The 21,707-nt window shown below is 35.8% G+C and overlaps 1 protein-coding gene across 20 annotated transcripts in view; it reads right to left on the bottom strand.

Moving 5' to 3' along the window:
* The window catches only part of COMMD10 (COMM domain containing 10), a 236,814-nt gene that overhangs the window by 58,364 nt on the left and 156,743 nt on the right, over positions 1–21,707 (bottom strand). The window contains exons 7-8 of one of the 20 annotated variants that reach the window (XR_014836340.1): positions 6,584–6,631; positions 990–3,612 (exon numbers count right to left, since the gene is read on the bottom strand). The gene's annotated coding sequence lies outside the window, so the exon portion shown is untranslated. 20 annotated transcript variants of the gene reach the window in all.

The following is a 21,707-nucleotide window of genomic DNA, read 5'->3' as shown; positions in this document are numbered from 1 at the left end:
TATAAAAGGACAACTGCAACAAATACATGGAACGCAGGCCACAAAAGCCATTTTCCCAGGGTCAAGTCAACCAAATTATAACTTGTCTTTTTTTCAGTCTTTGAAAAGTACAGTTGGACAAAATGTTTATCTGTTTAATAATACGGGCAGAGTACAAACAGCAAAAGCAAATGTCAAGCTCATTAGCATGGCCTTCGAGACTTTCAAAACCTGGCCCAGGATTCCACCCACAGCCCTGTCGCCTAGCATCTTCCTAAAGCACTGAACGCACCAGGAGCAGCATACTGGCCTTCCAGTCTTTGTTTATGTCATTCCCTGTGTTCTCCGAGTAATCTCTATGCCAGTTGCTCTTGTGTGTGCCTGTGTGTGTGCTATCACACATATCAGCGATTTCACTCAGCTCAATCCTTTAATACTCAGTTCAGTTGACACTGTACCATCCAATGCACATTTCTAACTTTGCCGTTCCGACTATACTGTATGGATTTACTTAAATCTGTACCACTGATGGTAGGCTCTTCAAGGACAGGAGCTGGCCTTTATTTCCCTTATTGTAGTCTAAAATTTAGCCTGGTACGGTACTTGATCATAGTACTTAATAACGTAATGTCTATTGAGCTCAATTTTAAGAAGGGGAGGTTGCTAAATTTAAGTATGTTCCCTCTCACTGCACTGGGGGGAAATGTTACATACGGAGAGTATCGGATCAAAGGGATTTTATCTAACAGGTGACGATGCTTTCAAATTATGCTATAGCACTTGCCCAAATGATAACAGTTCTTTTACAGGTCTTAGAACTCTCATTCACTCAGTAGATACATGGGCTAAGGAGTACAATAATTAAACTCTTAAGGATTTATCCCCTAGTTAGCTTGAAAAACGGCTTCTCATACTTGAAGGTCCCTGTCTTGAACTTGTAAAAGCTGAAGATCTGAAGTTTTGTACATACTTAGCTAAACACATAGTTGTGGCTGTCAACATAACGAAAATTTTTTTTTTTGGTGAGAGATCTTTATTAAATATAAAAATTGTATAAAACTGTGAATGAAATACTGCTGCTGAATGTTTAATCAGGGATATATGCTTAAGCTGTTAGGACATGTACTCCATTATCTGAGTATGCTCTTTTCATTCTGGTTAAAAGATTATTCTTATGTAGACAAAACAATGTGCTTGGCAGTCGTATCACCAATATATTTTCTGTCCTTTTAAAAATTAACAATGTGCTATGCATGAACAGATCACAAACTTGGAGCCAATCAAAATGCACCTCCTAGAGTATTCATTAACTATAATTTATTATGTGTATGCTGCTATGTCATTATGATTTTCAGCTTTGGTACTGAAATATTTAGCTATGGTTGCTGAATATAATCAGTAAGATAAGAGGTTTTGAATATGATTACATGAAGCTCTTTAAATATAGTGAGAAATTATGATAGCTAAAAAATGGAGCTTTTTTCTCTTGTAATAAATATTATAGGTGATGCCATCTTTTTCTGAAAATTATACTTTATTCTAATTACAGGTACTTATCTGATTACTGAAGCATTATCATTACAAATTTAGAAATAGCTGCATTACTTAACTTCTCAAAACATGTGTTAGTAGCCTAGCTGAGGGATTCTGGGTAAACTACAAATTGAAATCATGTTTCCAGTGTGTAGTCTTAGACTATAAGCTCAATGCCCAAGTTTGGGTTTCTCCTTTGTTCATGAGAATCACTTTACTGTATTCAGACAGAAAATTGGATGGTGCGTGGGTACTTTCAAGAGCTACTATGTATTTTGCATCCTAAATTAAACAATGTAATGTAATTCATAGTGTTACGAAAAAAGCAATTAAAAACATATGTTGGTTTAATGTTTTTCCATCTTGGGCTGTCATGTCAGTCTTCAAGGGAAAGAAAACCAATATGTGTACCTACATGAGTATTAATTTCACAATGTAGTTAAAATTGACACTTCTTATCAGCTAACTGGAAGCTCTGTTTCTGCAAAAGAAAAAGGCTAAGCTCAACATTTGCTTCACATTATGAAGGGCACTGAATTTATCATGTCAGGGGCATGTGAAAATGCACTGTTAACCTGCAGTATAATGATAGGAAACAATCAATTTCACCCTCAACAAATGTGGACCCAACACCCTAAAGACAGGCAGGTACATTAACTAATTTGATTATGGGGTTAATCAAAGGCAGTGATTGCTATAAGAAATTGTTAACTTGTAATCATGTTGTTCCATTACAAATTTTTAACTTGTAATGGTGACAGATGAAGACTGAGTTCATTTTCCCATTTACATTAGTTCCCTGCTAACCTAATTACTTGGTTATAATTTGCCAATTCCTCCTCTTGGAGTCATCAAATGAACTAATAATGCATATTCTAAAAATGAAATCGTTCTAACAAGTTGATATTTTTCTGTAATCCTGAGTACATCTGGAGCACATAAGTAAGATATTCATTTTACACTTAAAGTGTAGTGTCTGGGGCCTACTACTATGAATTCAAAATAGACAGTTTAGCCTGTACTATGGTACTTGAATAAAGGGTGGGATGTGGGCTCAATTTTCAATTTAGGGAGAATAATAAGCTTTCTGACAGCCTTATGGAAATGATCATACACCATACAACTCACGCATTAAAGTGTCTATCATTAAATGGTTTTTAGTATACTCAGAGTTGCACTATCACCACAAGTAATTTTAGAGCATTCACTCCCAAAACAAATTGTATGCCCTTCAGCTATCATTTACCAACCTTCCTAACCCCTTGTCCCCCCAGTCCCAGGCAACCAACAGTCCATTCTCTGTGTTTATAGATTTGCCTATTTGGAAAACAATATAAATTTTAAACAGATCCCAAGTGCACACCAGTGTTCAAGGAATAGGCCATAAAAAAGAAAACATGAAGACTGCCTTGGAAAAGTGCTATCATGGACCCTGAAGGAAGAGGTTTAGGAAGGAAAGACTGATTCAAGTGTCAATGGCTCCCCAAAACCAAAGGAGACCAGGACTGCTAAGTTTTTATTTTAGATTCAGTGATAAGGAGAATGTTACTGACACTGGCAGAAGTATTTCTGGAGGACTGGAAGGGAGAAGCCAACCCCAGTAGATTAGAGAGGAGTAGAAAGTGACAAATTCAAATGAATGCTGACCAAAGGCTGGTAAACTCTAATCCACAGGCTAAATCTGGCTTTATTTATCAATAAAGGTTATTGGAACACAGCCACATTCATTTGTTTATGTACTGTCTGGAGCTGCTTTTGGGTTACAACAGTGGAGTTGCATGGGCTAAAAGCTTTTAAAAATATTTACTACTTGGGCCTTTGCAGAACAAGCTGGCCAACTGCCCTTGCGCACACATGTCTCAAATTATTAGTTCTACTTACCAAACATGACCTAATAAGCATCCACATTCCACCTTCCGTTAACTACTACCAGTTTAAAAGGACCTGCTACTTATATGTAAGCAGAAGTATGTAAAATCAGCTGTACTGAATACAGCATGGTTACTCATCTCAACGTGGAGATTTCAGGCCCTCTTCACTCCCATTTGATGTACTGCTGTTTTACAGGAAAGGGTGGTGACAGCTGGAGAGGCTGTTCATCTATGTGGAATAAACACAATACATCACTTGGCAGCTCATATTTATACAAATTTTCAAATGATAGTAAGGTCTTATGTCATGGAAACTCTTTCGAGAGAATGAAAATGTGATTTTAAAACTGGTATTTTAAAAAAAGTAAGCTGTGCCCAAGTTTTTTTTCTTCCCTAAAAGTTATAATAAAAAAATGCCTTCTTGAATGATTTGTTTCAAGTATTTCATTTGAAGGAATCAGATATTCATGTGGAGTCTATAAGAATTTTGTTTGCATGTCAGTTTTAAAACTCTAGTTTATCTACATAATGAAATAAGAAGCCACACAAGGTTCGAATCAGAAACATTAAAACTGGACCATTCAGCTCCTGCTTGTTCTATGTGGCCTTTGCCTAGAATGACTCATAACATAATAACGCCACACAATTTGGTTTAACATTTTCTATCTGTTGATGATTAGAGAGGCTACATGACTCTCTAGCCTAGTCATTAATATTAATGAGTTTTATGACCAGGGCCAAGTTAATAAAACAAACTTTTAAATAACCTATTCAAAAGTTCTTAATAATAATTTAGAACCTGAAATTGCTTTATAGAATTCTTTTACAGTGCTAGAAAATAAACAAGGGTTTTAAAGGCCATTTTCTAACCTGGATGGGAAAAAAAAAAGACAGAATGCTAAGAATATCCATCAAACATCACTTTTTGATTGCAGGTCACATAGGGCTGCTTCAAATTCATAGATTAATGGAACAGGGGACTAAGACATAGATTATTCCATACATGACTAGAATACAATTTAATTTAAGAAGAGGTTAAATATGTGTTAACCCCGAAGTGATTACAAATAATTTTTATTTTTGAGTAAGATCTGAGTTAAAGATAAAATTGATAAGGTTGGTGGGATTTACCCAAATAGTTGTGAAAAAATTACTGTGTCATGGAGCTAGAAAAAGTCAAAAAAATACAGAATGTTTGCATAGAGAAGTATTATTGAAAGTGGGGTGAAATAATTGCTTAAGATTCCTCTTTTAGATGTTTATGAAGCTACTGGCTTAAATAAAAGTTGCACTTATAGATGCAGCCAAGGACTAAGCTGCAAATCAGAACTCTTCCAAAGAGACAAAGGCTCCTCCTAGATGGGCCAGACGAATTGGAAAACAGTATTACTGGTTACAGAGCTAACAGATGTCCTTCTTAAAAGATGATCTTCCACAAGGGTAGCTTAGGAATAAGAGCTGTATTACCAGTCCGGCTTTCAGTTTGGTTGTTGTTTGAAATGTTAACCTAGTTCATGGAGAGCAACTGTGCTTACGCGGCAGGAGCCAGATTTCAGATGAGTTCTAAAGCATACAAAATGCACTAAGCAGGGATGGTAACACACTGTACTTTGATTTGGGAATGTTTACCAAAATTAGTAGAGAAAGCAGCATCCCTTCCCCTTTCCTAAGCTCTTATTCCCCATGCACTTAGTGCTTAAAAATTAGAATGCTAAACTCACTCACATTCCTTTTCTTCAGCCTTATCATTCTCTAGATCATTCTAAAGACGGATGCCAAAGTTTTTTTTAAAGTTCCACTTTCATCAAGTTGTGCTTCTACTAAAAACAGGCACTATTTCCCCCATTACCAAGAGTTAATGTTCTAGCTCTTTTGGCTAGAAGTCAAAGCTTTCCATAAACTTCCTCTGGTCTATCTTTTCCTTTTTAATTATGAAATATTTAAACAATTAAAATTACAGGGACTAATATAGATGGTAATCATGTGACCCAACACTCGGATATAATTCAGATAAACATTTTGCCTTTAAAAAGAGTAAATAAAGAAGACAGTTAAGTCTGCCACCAGTCATCTCCTCTTTAGTAGAAGAGTAAGACTTGATAGAAATAAAAATACAAAGGGAATGAGAAATAATAAACAGAAGATTTAAAAATGCAAAAATATAATTCTTAACTACATCCAGGTAAGAAGAATGATTTTTAAAAAAATGCTACTCATTTATTAACCTTGGCTTAGAAAGTTGAAAATAAAGAAAATAAAAATGGCAATTAATATCTCTTTCATCTTCATTTCACACTTGTAACAGATGTGAAATTAGACCTGGTGTTTAGATGGGATTTGAATATGCAGAAATGGGATAAAAAGCATTCACTATGTCTATCCCTATTCCTCCAATGAAAGGTCAATAACTACAACCTGCAAGGCACAGATCAGAAGGGGAGAAAGCCCATTATCTTGTTTAATAATTTACGTGCAGGTAAGCTAAGATGGCTTACAATCTGAAGAACCAAAATAATTGTTAAAAATCATTTCTTGGTATATAGCACATTCATGGAAAGTTGGAAGGGAGGTGCTTAGGAACCAGCTAAAATAGCTGAAAAGAATCAATATGCTATGTAGAGGTGCTTTTAGAAAAAGGGACACATTTAAAATTAAAAGTATATTACTTTATTACATCAAAATCATAAAAAGTAACATGCGGATGCCTAAAAAAATATACCAGGCAAAAAATGGCTCAGAATAAGTCAATTTTTCGAACTTAAATTGAGTAAGATTTTTTATTTTACTTATTGCCCGAAGTCCAAAGGTCAATATAACCAAGGAAGTAGAATGTGAAAATGATAAGGAGAAATCATAGACTGCATAATGATCTCAGTGTAACTTTGTTCACAAATGGGTTGGGAAATCACAGATTTGGTGAGTGGCCCCAAATTTCTCCAAGTGTATCAGCTTTCCCCTCACAGGCATGGTAGGAAATCTTTCCTCTAGAAATGCTATGTTCAGAGAATACTATTTCACTGCTTTGAAATAAGGTATTCACGTGTAATCATTCACGTGACTAAAAAGGAAATTTTGTTGTGTGTGCAACTCTCTTTAGTGTTGTACTTGCTACAGAGAATGTCTTCCAAGGTTAGATCTAAAATAACATTAAAATCTAAGACATAACATCATTATAAGAAAGATATATTAAATCTTAGTACCTTGACCAGATTTTGGTTTGGATAATCTTTTTCCATTGAAATAGTCTCCTAGAGTTACAAAAGAAAATGTAACAATTCAATTTTTAGATAACCTATAATTTGAATTTATAATTTACTAATACCTCAAAAAATAATGTGGAATTTTCAATTTTAAATGAACATCTGTGCATTATATTCAAGGGTCTTTGTAAGCACAAAGATTTTTCTTTTCCATGTATTTAAATTAGCTTTGGCCATGCTAATTTTTATTTAGTTACAGAGTAAAACATATTTTAACTATATGGTACAATTCCCAAATATGCTCTCTGTCCAGGTTTTAAAAAGTCTCAGGGCCATCCTTCTCTTTCTCTTTCAGTCCTTCCAATTCTGACCAGACCTTTGTTTTCTAGCACAGAAACCCTCCAAAGACTCCTCATTACTGGCAGAAGCTCAAATTCCCCAGGTTGCTTCTTCAACCCTATAATGCAAGCTGACTTAGCTTCTCCCTGCTACCTCTACAAGGACGCTATACAAGCTGCTTAATTGCTACCCTTGAAGACTTGTGTTATTTTCTCAGAACAATGCCTTTATTCCCACGTTCCCCTTCAATGAGAATGTGCTCCTCTAAGTTATACATGGCAAAATCCTGCCATTCTTCCAGGCTCAGCTGAAATGCCTCTTTCATGAAGCCTTCCTCATCTCCCCAAAGGAATGCATCTCTCCTTCTGAGCTCCAATACATCCCACACTTCAGCACTAGTAGTGCAGCACCTAACATTCTCCACCGTGTACTGCATTTTCCTTAAGAATATACCATCATTCTTCCAATAGGATGAAAGTGTCTTTAAGGGTAGGATTATGTATGTATGTATGTATGTATGTATGATTTATTTATTTGTTTACTGGCTGCACCTGTGCACTCCCCAGCCAGGGACAGAACCCAAGCCACTGCAGTAACCAGAGCCATAGCAGTGACAATGCCTGATCCTTAACCCACTGAGCCATGAGGGAACCCCTGTCTTCATTTTAACATAGCACAATGGTTGAGAGTGTGGCCTCTGGTGTAAAACTGCTTGTGTTTTAAACCTATCTTCATGAGTCACTGTCTTAAGCAAATTATGAAACGTCCTATGCCTCAGTATCTTCATTTGTAAATAACCCATGGGGATAATAATAACACCTACCTGAGAGGGATATGAGAATTTTTTTTTTAATGGCCACACCTTCAGCATACAGAAGTTCCCAGGCTAGGGGCTGAAGTGGAGCTGCAGCTGCAGGCCTATGCCACAGACACAGCAACGCAGCATCCAAGCTGTTATCTGTGACCTACACCACAGCTGAACCGGATGCTTAACCCCCTGAGCAAAGCCAGGGATTGAACCTGTATCCTCAAGGGGACTATGTTGGGTTCTTAACTCAGTGTGCCACAGAGGGAACTCCAGATATGAGGATTAAATAAGCATTATGTGTAGAAGCAACTTAGGGCATCTGCCTGGCCTGGAATTCAATAAGTAATCAAGATTGCAAGAATTTACAATCCTTGTTATCATCACCATTATCATTTTTTATGCTCCATACGCATCCAGCCCAGGGCTTTCAATAATACAAATGTTTAATAAATGCTTAATAAACAAACTAGAATTTTTTTTGGCTTTTCAAGTAAAGTGGAAAATAAAGCGACATGGAAAACACTGAGCAAGAAAAACCAAAACCAAAACAAAATCTTTTTTAAATGTAACATTTAAAATGAGCAACTAATAGATTAATAACTAAATACAAAGAATTATGTAAATGTTGTCCAAATAAATTATTTTGGAAAGAATGTAACATCCTTTAGATCTAACCTAAATGGGGATTATCATTCTGAAAGCTATTTTCACACCTAAAGGCTGAGAGGCTCTTCACATATACACGTACATGTACAAATACATTAGCTGACCCTTCAACGACCAGGGTTTGAGATGAGTGAGTCTGCTTTTACATGGACTTTTTTCAATAAATGTACAAGAAGACCTCTCCATTGGAGGGTTCCAGATCCACAGGTTCTGCATTTATGGGTTCAACCACCTGCAGATGTAGAATCGAAGATAATAAGGAAAGACCATGGGATGTGAGCATCTGTGGATTTTGGTAGCCCCAAATAATCTTGGAACCAATCTCCTGCTGATACCAAGAGACAACTGTACTACAATAAAGTTAATTTCAATTTCAATAGTACTATCAGAATTTCATGATAAATCCTGACTTTTAAAGAGAGTAAAACAAAGGCATTATGTGTGGAGTTTCCTAGTGGTGCAGCAAGTTAAAGATCCAGAGTTTTTAGGCTCTGGTTGCTGCTGTGGCATGGGTTCTATCCCTGGCCCAGGAACTTCCACATGCTGCAGGTATGGCCAAAAAGTAAACAAAATTGCATCTTACAGCTATTTTTGGATGCAACGTCTTTTGAGAGCAGACCAACAAATAACACAAATTATGTTACTGCTTTGTGAAGCAGACAAGATATTTTAATAGAATGAGTCTATTAAATTCACACTTTCACTGGTGACCTAATCCAGAGATATAATATCATAAGACATAATAATATCAGAAATATTTTCACTACTCTTTTTTGTAAACATGGGAAAACAAAATGAAATGCTAACAACTCTGAATATAGTCAGTATCTTAAACTTTCAGGACATAAACTTATTTATAGTAAGTTTACACATGCCATTTACAGAGTAGAGACCTGCTTTAAAGTAAATATTACTTTCAACGGCGAGGCAAGTAATTCAAACACTATCTTAGCCTGAGAGAACTGACCAGAGTTTACATTCAGACAACACCTATCTTTCAAGGAACTCAGGACATTTTACAGACATCTGACAGGAATGGTATCTCTCCCCATTAAGCTCCTAACTAGAGAAAACACATGCTAAGAAAGGCAAGTGAGAAATCAGTAATTTGATATAAGTCCCAGATGCAACAGTTATAAAGGAGATCTCAGTGTTGTCTGTTACGTCAATAGGTGGGCCTCAAAACAGCAGGCTTCTATTTTCAAATTAAACTCTGAGTTGTCTTCTACATGGCACTGTAGCTAATGCCCTCTTATCTTCGGATACAAGAGGAGACCAAGAGTTGTAGAAAATCAAATCTTTACATGCTAAGTGCTATGGTAGACATAACCCTGGGGTGAGGTGGAATGAACTGTAAAATAATAGAGCTAGATTTTAGCAAAGGAATATTCTGACTAGCCGAACTTTCACGAAGTAGCAATTTTTGTAACTACTGAAGGGAATGAACTAGAATGTTAAACAGTATTACGGCTCCAAACACACATTCAAAATTCCACCTGAATTACTGTTGAATAAATCTGCAAAATAAAACCCTTCTTCTCTCTTCCCAGTACCATGTCCTGCACTTTACTCACTAAGATTCATCTAAGGAAAATATATACCTGAGAAGAGAGAGCTGGATGGATCCTGAACAGCAGGAGGTGGCTGGGACCTGCAATAGTTTAATTTGATCTAGGGACCACACTATTAGTTAAAGGCTCTGAAGTTGGCATTTTATTTATTTATTTATTTGTCTGTTTTTTTTTTTTTTTTTTTTTTTTTTTTGGAGGTTCCCAGGCTAGGGGTCCAATTGGAGCTGTAGCCACCGGCCTACGCCAGAGCCATAGCAACACAGGATCCGAGCCGCGTCTGCAACCTACACCACAGCTCACGGCAACGCCGGATCATTAACCCACTGAGCAAGGGCAGGGATCAAACCCGCAACCTCATGGTTCTTAGTCGGATTTGTTAACCACTGCACCACGACGGGAACTCCTGAAGTTGGCATTTTAAACACCAGGGTACAGGCTCACACCTTGGGTAAAGCCAGTTCTCTTTAATTCTTAATCTTCTCAGGAGCAATGGTTTGCTGCAATTCTTAGTTAATTTAAAAAACTTGTTAAACATCTTGGTGTTTAACAAGTGTTTTAGAAAGTCCTCAAAAAGCAAAATAGGAACAACTTTCTAAAATATGTGTATAAATAAAAACTTGCTTATGTATTAGTGAAGAACTTCTATTAAGCTAGAGAAATTTAGTCATGAAAACCAAATATGAAATCTTAATTCAGATTTTTTCCTTTGCTAGGATAACTGTTCGTATTACACTGACTAAAAAAATAATTTCCAAAATACTGTATTCTAGTTCATACTCATTTTTAAAAAGGAAACAATGGCTCCTTATAATACATGGGACATTTTAAATACAAGACTGTACAGAATGGCCATCATTAATAAATCGACAAATAACAAGTGCTGGAGGGGCTGTGGAGAAAAGGGAACCCTCCTGCACTGCTGGTGGGAATGTAAACTGGTACAGCCACTATGGAGAACAGTTTGGAGATACCTTAGAAATCTATACATAGAACTTCCATATGACCCTGCAATCCCACTCTTGGGCATCTATCCGGACAAAGCTCTACTTAAAAGAGACACATGCACCCACATGTTCATTGCAGCTCTATTCACAATAGCCAAGACATGGAAACAACCCAAATGTCCATCGACAGATGATTGGATTCGGAAGATGTGGTATATATACACAATGGAATACTACTCAGCCATAAAAAAGGATGACATCATGCCATTTGCAGCAACATGGATGGAACTAGAGAATCTCATACTGAGTGAAATGAGCCAGAAAGACAAAAACAAATACCATATGATATCACTTATAACTGGAATCTAATATCCAGCACAAATGAACATCTCCTCAGAAAAGAAAATCATGGACTTGGAGAAGAGACTTGTGGTTGCCTGCTGGGAGGGGGAGGGAGTGGGAGGGATCGGGAGCTTGGGCTTATCAGACACAACCTAGAATAGATTTACAAGGAGATCCTGCTGAATAGCATTGAGAACTATGTCTAGATACTCATGTTGCAACAGAAGAAATGGTGGGGGAAAAACTGTAATTGTAATGTATACATGTAAGGATAACCTGACCCCCTTGCTGTACAGTGGGAAAATAAAATAAAATAAAAAATAAATAAATAAATAAATAAATAAATAAATACAAGACTGTAAAATAGCTGACATAGAAACACAGCCAAATATTGTACAAATGGGTTTAACTTGCACCTCAAATTATTCTGGAAATTAATAAAGAAGTTATAAAAAATTATTTTCATTCTGGTATAAAATGTAAAGAGCAAAATACGTATAGGCATTTTATCTTTCACTCATTTCAAAGTAAAAGACCTGGAAATGCAGTCGAGGACTTCAAAACCAAAACTTAAGACAATAATCCATTTTATAATGAGTAGAATTATATGTACATTTTCAAATAACTGACATTGAAAAAAGTGGCCTTAAATTCAGCCTTCAACTCTAAGAAAATAGTATCTTAATTGATAGTGATGAAATCCAAACATGATAATGTCTTCTTATAGTATTGCAAATTAGGAAACTGAAATTATGGATAAAATTAAAACAAATATGTAGGTCACTTCCGCATCCTTTTAGGACTAACTGTGAATCTTGTAATAATTACTCTCCTTAAATTTAATTCCAAAGAACACCATAAATAAACTCATTCATAACATGTATTAAACTACTCTGCTGCAAACTACATGAAACTGACACTTGGACAGTTTTGGGGAATATAGAAATGTTTAATGTAATAGGTAAGCATGGGCCAGATAAAAAATATAAAAACCTAGACTCAAACAGAAATGAGAGGAAACACTACTTGGAAAAGCAATATAGCATCCAGAAGTTAAAAGTACCAGCTCTTGAGGTGGACTGCCTATGTCTGAATCCTGGTTTCATCACTTATTAGTTGTGTGGATTCACACAAAGTAATTAATCTCTCGGGGCCTCACTTTCCCTTTCTGTGAGTAGCAATAATAACAGTAACTTATTTCAGCACTGTAGTAAAGGTAGATGACATGAAAAGTGCTTGGAGTAGTGAAAGACATAAATTAAATGCTCAATAAATATTAGCTAAAATTACTATAAAACTAAAGGAAAAAAGATCTCTGACTAAAATTAGTCAAAAAATATGCTGGTTGATATGAAGACGTGAGAGACCTGCACATTTGCAAAAGGCTGCAAAATAAAAATGAGAAAATGGATTTAAAGAAAGTAGAGGCAAGAGTCAGGTTTTTTGGTCAATAAATCATCAGAAAGATGTCAAATAAATGTACTGAAATGAAAATTTCTAGTCATGGCAACATATCTTCATAAGTACCCAGTTGCAGGCTGCACCTATCAATTTGATAAAAGAGTTTTACTAAGATATGATAAAAATATACTGCAACATCACTCTAACCTTATTACAAAACAAATGCAAAATAAAACCATCATCACCCCCCAACCCAAAAAGAAAGTTCTCCAAATACTTGTAGAAAAACTACTTAGTATTACCCTAGCAGGATTAGTAAAACCTTAAAAGGAAATATCAAACTGTCACATCAAGATTTTCATATTCAATATCTCCATGGGTACACCTCTGATTTCTGACTGCGTCCAGGTTTTCTGTTCAATAAACAGTTTTGAACATTATAATAAACTTCTTTTTAACCAAAAGTAGTCATATTGGTAAATTAAGCAGTACTGAGAAATATAATTCATTATGGCAGTTTTAAGTATGTTTTTAATCAGTTTTCTTTTTCTTTTTTTGGCCTTTTTATCTTTTAGGGCTGCACCTGCAACATATGGAGGTTCCCAGGTTAGGGCCAGGCTAGGGGTCGAAGTGGAGCTGTAGCCTCTGGCTTACGACACAGCCACAGCTACAGTCACAGCCATGCCGATCCTTAACCCACTGAGCGAGGCCAGGGATGGAACCTGCATCCTCATGGATGCTAGTCGGGTTCATTAACCACTGAGCCACGACAGGAACTCCTGTTTTTAATCAGTTTTCGAAGTAGGTGACTTTTAAAAGAAAAGCAAGACATTCCCATGGGCTACTGATGTCTCTAAAGTAGGAACTGGTTTTGTTAGAAAAAAAGTAAAAGACAAAAATGAAATCAAATATTCTACATCTCCAAGAGGCAGTTCATGTACAAAGGAATTCTTACTGATTTAATAATTTCTAACTTTCACAAAGAGAACATGTTGTTTCATGTCTTCCCATTTTTGAAGAGTTTAATGAAAACGTGTATAGTACTTATACCATAAAAAACCAGAACTAAGTCAGTGATAATATTTCCTTATTCTCTTCCAAACAGTTTTTAGCAAACTTCATTTCAAAATACAATTATGAAAAATATGACATTCAAGCCTGAGGTCAAATTTTAAATTGCATTCATTTTCCAAAAATGTAATTAATTAAAATGAGGTTATAAAAAATATCAATCTGTTCATTTTAACAGATAATTTACTTCTGCCAATTGGCTACTGCTTTGCATGACTATTAATATAATACTTTATCTTTTTACTGAATCTTGTCTAGAATAAGAAAGTGAAGTTCTTTTATAATCCCTGTTAAAATACTTAAGGTTTACTTATTTTAATATTGCTAAGTTAAAAGTGACCAATCAAAATGCTGACATGCCATGCTACTTTTGAAAATATCATGCCTACCTAATAAAATGAGTCAATGCTGAATGCTGAATTTACCAAAATAATCCATTTGTTACCATGAAATAAAAACTCCACTTAAGCAAGTTCTTCTTAAGTAGGATGACTAACAATAAACACTGCCCAAAAAACTGCTCCAAAGTCAGAGGCTTCAATTTGTTTTCTTGAAGGGGAAAATGAACTGATGAGGAAGGTTAACGCTAAATAAATGGCTTTTATAAATTCATTAAGCACTATAAACATTCAGCACATTTTCTCCTTTTAAAATATGTTGATATGCCTCCAGTACATAGTCTCATCATCTTTTATCAGTTTCTCTTAATTTTGAAATCTGTACTTTTCAGAGAAACTGGATCATGATGGCAAATGAGGACACATTTACCTCTTCCCCTTCCTTTCAAATTTCACAAAGAACATATTTTTGAAAAGGAAAAAACATGAATAGCACAGGAAAATAAGAAAGAATATTGCCACAGGCTAGAAAGTCTGAGGAAGTTCCATAAACTAAAAATCAGAAGAGATCTGATTAAAAGAAAAAGGAAAATCAAATCAGAGAAAACTGACTCTAAAACAAGCAAAGAAGAGCAACTGTAAAGGTCCAGAGAAACACAAAGCTCGTGGTCAATAAATAACAAAAGCACGTGTGTATTTTTTCAAATGTGATTTTTTAATTATGGAGAGAGTCCCAGAGTGGACAGTGGGATGACAGAAACAGAACACAGTGGCAGGCAGTTTATGGGAAAGAAGTCACAAACCTAGAAGATAAACTCCTGCAACAAGAAACACCCTGCCCAGCTGTACTCCCTCATTTTGCCCAGCAATTACTATCCCCAAGAGGGATGATTATCATCTGGCCTGAGGAACAATACTCTCCAGTAACAAAAACTCCATCTATGCTTTCAACTATACATACTAACAACCACAAACCACCAATCATTGGGAGAAAAACGAGCAAAATGGCCTTTGAATTTAAACTGACTATTCAGGCTGAGTAAAATAAACAGAAGAAAACTTTAAATATAATTGATATTCTCAGTGAAATGAAAAAATAGTATATCAACAACCACAACAGAAGAACTGGCTATTTTGAAGAAGAGTTCTACAAAATTAAAAACACGCCTGATAAAATAATAAAACAGAGCCTAAAAAATGGGCTGATAATTTAAAGGACCCAGCTAAAGATCAAATTATTGAGCTAGGCAGGAAGGACGGAGAGTCTCCATAAGCTAGTGTAAAAAGTGGAAATGGTAAAAAGAAATGGAAGGTAGATTTAGAAGTTCCAGTAACTGCCTAATAGAATAATAAAACAGAGAACTGGGCGAAAAAGCAATCATAGAAATAAAAGAAGAAAATTCCCCTGAGCTAACGACAGATTCAGGGGCAGAGGTACCTGAAAAATACTAATAATTAAAAACACACAATCACATCCTGGTATAATATCAGAACTCCATGGACACAAATTTTAAGATCTTTGGGGCTGGGAGCTGGGTGGGGGGACAGATGGAGGAAGGGAGAAAACAGTTATCTACAAAAGTATGAAAATCATATTGATATCAGAATTCTTTTCAGCAAAGTCAGATAACAAGATAACACAAGTCAATGAAGCAGAGTTTTCAAAATTCTCAGGTGAAATTATTTACATGTACGATTCTGTCAAGCCCAATTAGCAATGAAGTGAAAGACTAAGGACACGTTTTCATGCAAAGACTCAGACTAGCTCAGTACCTTCAGGTACAGTCTAAAAGAGTTACTAAATGAGCAGTTTTAGTAAAACAAACAAATAAAAAAAACCCCAAAAAAGTCAATGAGGAAGATTTAAAATAAAAGAAAATGTGATGTCCAAAAGCAGTAAAACTAAAAAATTTAAATAATTACTGATGCATGAAGTTAAAAAGAATTAATAATCTAGGAGTTCCCATCGTGGCACAGCGGTTAACGAATCTGACTAGGAACCATGAGGTTGTGGGTTCGATCCCTGGCCTTGCTCAGTGGGTTAAGGATCCGGTGTTGCTGTGAGCTGTGGTGTAGACTGGTGGCTACAACTCCAATTAGCCTGAGAACCTTCACATGCCGTATAAGCGGCCCCAGAAAAGGCATAAAGACAAAAAACAACAACAAAAAAGAATTAATAATCTAAAATTAAAGTACCAAAGTATTTTAGACAATTGCCAGGGAAGAAAAAATTTACACATACTAACAAACTTCAGACTTTGTTAGAAAAGAATAAAAACATTCATCAAGAGAAAAGATAAATAAATATATTCATTTATACAAAGAGATGTCTAAAAATGGAAAAAGATTCTAATTTCTGTGCCTTTAGATTTAATATGAACTTTCTTTTCTTCAGATGTACCCATACTTATACATCAATGAATTCTTACTGGTGTGTAAACATCACCATTATACTGTTTCTAGAAGTGATACACTCTCTTTACTACTAACTAGACAAAAATGGCTATACATGGTTTTGAATGTCCTATATGGAATGGAACCAAGTAATGAAATAATTTATTTGAAATTGTAACTCCAAATGTTTCAGTATTCATTCCTGGAAAATTACTTCCTCCAAGTTCAGATGATCAGACAATCTTTATACTGGAGTTACATTATGTAAAAACAGTCCATACACAATAATATTCAAATTACCCACTTATTGCAACTGTTCCAATTAGAATTGACCTAAACCCATCACAATTGTCTTCATCTTGTTCACTAAATAAGTGTGATGTCTTATTTTTCTTTCTGAGAAATTTACCTCATTTTGAAAAAAACTGGTATTTACAAAGAAGAATACAAAGTCCTAAAATAGCACCACGATTTCAGGTAGAGGGCCTGCTGCTAAGAATGTTCAAGGAAGTTAATTCTGAAGGTCTAAATGAGCCTTCAATTTACCAAGTACTCAGGAAAGCAAACCAAGTGTCAAAGCTGTTTTGTTTTCATTGTTTTGCTACAATGCCCTCTTGTGCATTTTCCTTTCATAAATTTCAGATGAAAATAAATACATTTAGAAATAAATATAGAAATAAATGTGTTTCTATAGCACAAGGCATCTCGAAGTGGGTTAATAGAGTAGTTTAAAATGTGAAATAGAAAAGAGAAATCTATCATTTTATTCAGTAGACCACAACAAGCTATCTATTTAAAATATCTATAAAGGGTCTTCTCTTGGAGTTCCCGTCGTGGCGCAGTGGTTAACGAATCCGACTAGGAACCATGAGGTTGCGGGTTCGATCCCTGCCCTTGCTCAGTGGGTTAACGATCCGGCGTTGCCGTGAGCTGTGGTGTAGGTTGCAGACGCGGCTCGGATCCCGCGTTGCTGTGGCTCTGGCGTAGGCCGGTGGCTACAGCTCCGATTCAACCCCTAGCCTGGGAACCTCCATATGCCGCGGGAGCGGCCCAAGAAATCGCAACAATAAGAACAACAACAACAAAAAAGACAAAAGACAAAAAATTAAAAAAAAAAAAAAGGGTCTTCTCAAGATCTAAAAAAACTTGTTTTGTATCTTGTTTCTAATATCAAAGTGAGACTGGGGCGGGGGTTAATGACCATCCTCTGACTTCTTGAAACATAAAACCAAGGACCATTTATTAAGAATCTTCAGATATCAACTGGCCTAAGGATGCATGAGAATGGTAATTGTCATAGCCAAACTATAAAACATAAAAGTCTACTATAGATTAAAACCAATATCTAAATTACACTTCAGCATAATCAAGTCCACGCTTACTGACCTTCAGGAACAGGTATAATATCTTCTTCATACACTCAGTAACTCCAAAATGAACGGATGTTGGAAACTACCACTTCAAGTTCCCACTAGTCTCCAAGGTCAGTCTCATTCAGTCAGACAAGATCATTTTGGACTTTACAACAGTATGCTTAACTTTCATTACATTTTAGATTCTTTCTTCTGATCATATATCCATCCAGAAGCTAGGCACAGCATTTTAATCAAGTAAAATATTATGGACTTGCTACCCTTGGGATATTTTTCAAATGCTTTTGGAAATTTTTATAGAAGGTAATTTCAGTCATGCATATTTGGACTAATTTATTTAGCTGAGAATGAGTACAAAAATAGCTCCATATGCATATCCATGAAAATTTAAGGAAATGAGAAAAATTGAGAGGAGGTTTAACTGCAACATTTCTGAACACTACAACTCAATTCGTATTACTAAAATGTTTTGAAGACAAGAAAAATGTTCTTCTCTTCCTCTTAATGAAATCAACACTTCCCATAGCTTTAATAAAGCACACTGTATCTCTTACAGAGAAAAAAGATACAACTCAAGAGGCTAAATAAATCTGAATTTGCAATTAGCATATATGTACATTATTAGATATCAGTGTTAGCTTATGCTATCATTAAACTCAAAATAAGGTTATAAAATATAAAGACTAATTGTCCCTAAATAAAATCCCACAAATATATTAGCAAATGGAAACATCTTGGAAGGAAAAATCAGTTTCTAATTGATTTCTAAAACTGGGCTACCAAAAGTGAACTACTTTTGAAAATACACTCTGCTTCCAGTTGTGAAAAATTTGTCAAATGGGGAACAAACACTCAATGAACAATCAAAATGATGATAAGAACGTAAGAGAAATTTAAGCATCTGTAATAATATGAGGACTTTGGAAATAAGGGACAAGTGCAATAGTGAAAATAGGTCTTTCCTCGGTCTTCTTGCCTACTTGGAAGCATTAACGAGGAGCTCTGTGTACACCAATGAGTCTGGATACAGGCAAGCTCCACTTTAGGCAAGAGCTGCATGTGACCATGTAGGAAGACAGCTATCAGCCTGCAACCCCTCGAAGGCCAGAATGATGTACACTTACTTGCAGAGTGCTGAGATGCACAACAGAAACCTTACCCTCCCCACATAGTTCATTCCATTTCTTCTGAGATGAGGCTCCTGGTGTCTAGTCTGGGGATGGAGGAGTGGGGTAGGGAGCCCCATCGTTCTAGTTGCATGGACAGACCTTTAACTAATCTTCCTGTTTTCAGCCCAATATCTTCATCCTGCCCATGCTCATTCTGGGCAGTTACTCAGTCCAGGCTCTTTTGGGTTCAGGTGGGCCAATCAGTTTCTACTCCTCCTTCTCTGGAGCCGCCTCAGAGCTTGTTTCATCAGTCATCTCACTCCCATCTTTCCTGCTCCCAGTTGTTTTTTGAAAACTTGTAAGTACTAGTGAGTCTTTCCAATTGTATTTGCTGGATGGGTCTATTCCTTTGGGCTTTTCTATTTTTAGTCTCAGAAAGGCCAAAAAATCAGCACGTTCACTCTGGCCTCCTTCTTACGCCAGGTGGGACTACTTTTTAAACATACTACTTCCATCTAATGCATATAACTACACACAAAAATCTTACTTGCTAACTTATAGAACAGCTAACTTTTTTTGAGATCCACACAAATTTTAAAATTTCACAGTATTTAAATTCAATATAAATTGTTTATGGATGGGAAATCAGTTTTTTTCATACCTGAAGTATAAATTACTATTACCATACTCAATGCTGAATAAGAAAACCTAATTCAATCAGTGAATCTCACAAAGATTCAGTTTCCGCTTCAAGTTCGAGTTCAACAATTGAATAATTATAAATTAGCTTTAAGATAATGAAAAGTAGGATTTTTTCATTGTGGTGCAAGCGGAACCGAATCTGACTAGGAACCATGAGGTTGAGGGTTTGATCCCTGGCCTTGCTCAGTGGGTTAAGGATCTGGTGTTGCTGTGAGCTGTGGTATAGGTCGAAGACACGGCTTGGATCTGGCGTGGCTGTGGCTGTGGCGTAGACTGGCAGCTGTAGCTCCCATTGGACCCCTAGCCTGGGATCCTCTATATGCTGCAGATGCAGCCCTAAAAAGCAAAAACAAAACAAAACAAAACAAAACAAAACTAAACTAAATGTTGAAAGGTAAAAATTTTGCATTTTTTACCTCAAAGAAGGCATGAGTAAAAGGGATCAACTACAGCAGAATATGGAAGTTTGGGGGAACACAAATTATCATTATTCATAAAATAAATTTGAAAAAACAGCAATAATATAATTGTTAAAAATTATGGAAACAGATGTCAGCTTTATGACAAACATACCACTGAATAACAAATACGATTGTTAAGTGACTTACTGGCACACAATTAATTGAATCATTGTGTTGATTTATTATTTTACTGCCATTGTCTCATGGTTGGTTCATAAAATCAGATGTGAAATGAGCTTCAAGCCAAGAAGCCTCAAAGAAACAGAAATATAACAAAAAGCATGTCATATAAAGACCACTTAAAAGCTGCACTGCATTATACACTTCAGGATTTTAATTAGCTATAGAAAAACTTTTTTTAACATTATAAAAGAGTATGGTTTACTTGACATAAACCCAAAGACTATCTCAGCCATGGTGGCATTCATTATCTTCTAGTCTTTGAGAGTTTAAATTTGAGAGACAGGGCAGGGTGGGGGTGGGGAGAGGGGATAAAGTGACCTGAACTATCTTTTCTCATTTCAAAATTCTCTAGTTAATTTCACATTCTCAATTCTTTATTTTCCAATACTTTAATATTTTATTACCATTACAAATAAAAGTTACTTTTTATTTATATCACAGTAACTTCAAAATCCCACATCAGACCAATGTGTTTCAATTAAAACCCTACATTAAGACAAGTGAGCACTAGAAAATTAGACTTAGCAGTTTGCTGCGGCCAGGTCATCAGATCTACCCAGACGTCTGACAGCTGGAAGATACCACTGCTACTGCACAACAATCACTGGAAAAATGTTTGGGAGCCTACTTGCTGTCTTAAAGCAAAAAGTAAAAAAGTTTTCAATAAAAAGTAAATACTTAATTGTAATCATTCATATATTTTAAATAGCCCCAACCACGGGGGTCATAAATATACTAAGGTAAATGGAATATGTAATCAAAACTTTAAAAGAAGATAGCTGGTAACCATGCTTTATAGTGGTTCAACTAATTAGTCGATATTCCTTCTCTAAAAACAACAAAAAAATGCTAAAGATATTATTAGTGAAATTTGCCACAGCATAAAATTGGAACAGTGGATACTGTACTATATTTAGTTTTTATTTCAGCATTGTTTTCACAGATTGGTGGAAAAGAAAAGGAAAATAAGATAACTCGCACAGCCATGTTCCCGGAATTCTCAACTCTGGTTCAAAGGACACCAACAGGGACCTCTATAAAAATTTTCCTAAGCTCAGAGCCACTCCCAAAGATTCTGTAAATCCTGAGGCCAGGGCAGATGTAGTAAAACAAAACATAATTATATCAACACAAACAAAACAGCACAAGGCAATTTTGTGCAACTATGATCTCGCACACCTGACAGAGACCAGTTTTACTTTTTTATGCCTTTTTTTCCCCTTCCCAACTTCATTGTTTGTCATGCAGTTTCCTCTCCTAACTTTCACGTTATACTTTTTAAAACTATTCCTCACAGAGTTTCCTCCCAGTTTATGAATATCAGAACTGAAGCTTTCGAGGCTGCCACAAAAGCTACAATGAAGTCAATATAAAATTTTATTTAAGGACACTTCAAGGTCACGGAGGGATAACTGTATAATG

This window comes from Sus scrofa, chromosome 2, assembly GCF_054392235.1.
Source record: "Sus scrofa isolate SSC_HxYL_T2T_F1_AM1 chromosome 2, Sscrofa_HxYL_maternal_Yorkshire_Landrace_v2.0, whole genome shotgun sequence".
Lineage (NCBI taxonomy): Eukaryota > Metazoa > Chordata > Mammalia > Artiodactyla > Suidae > Sus > Sus scrofa.
This window is presented reverse-complemented; position numbering and strand designations above follow the sequence as displayed.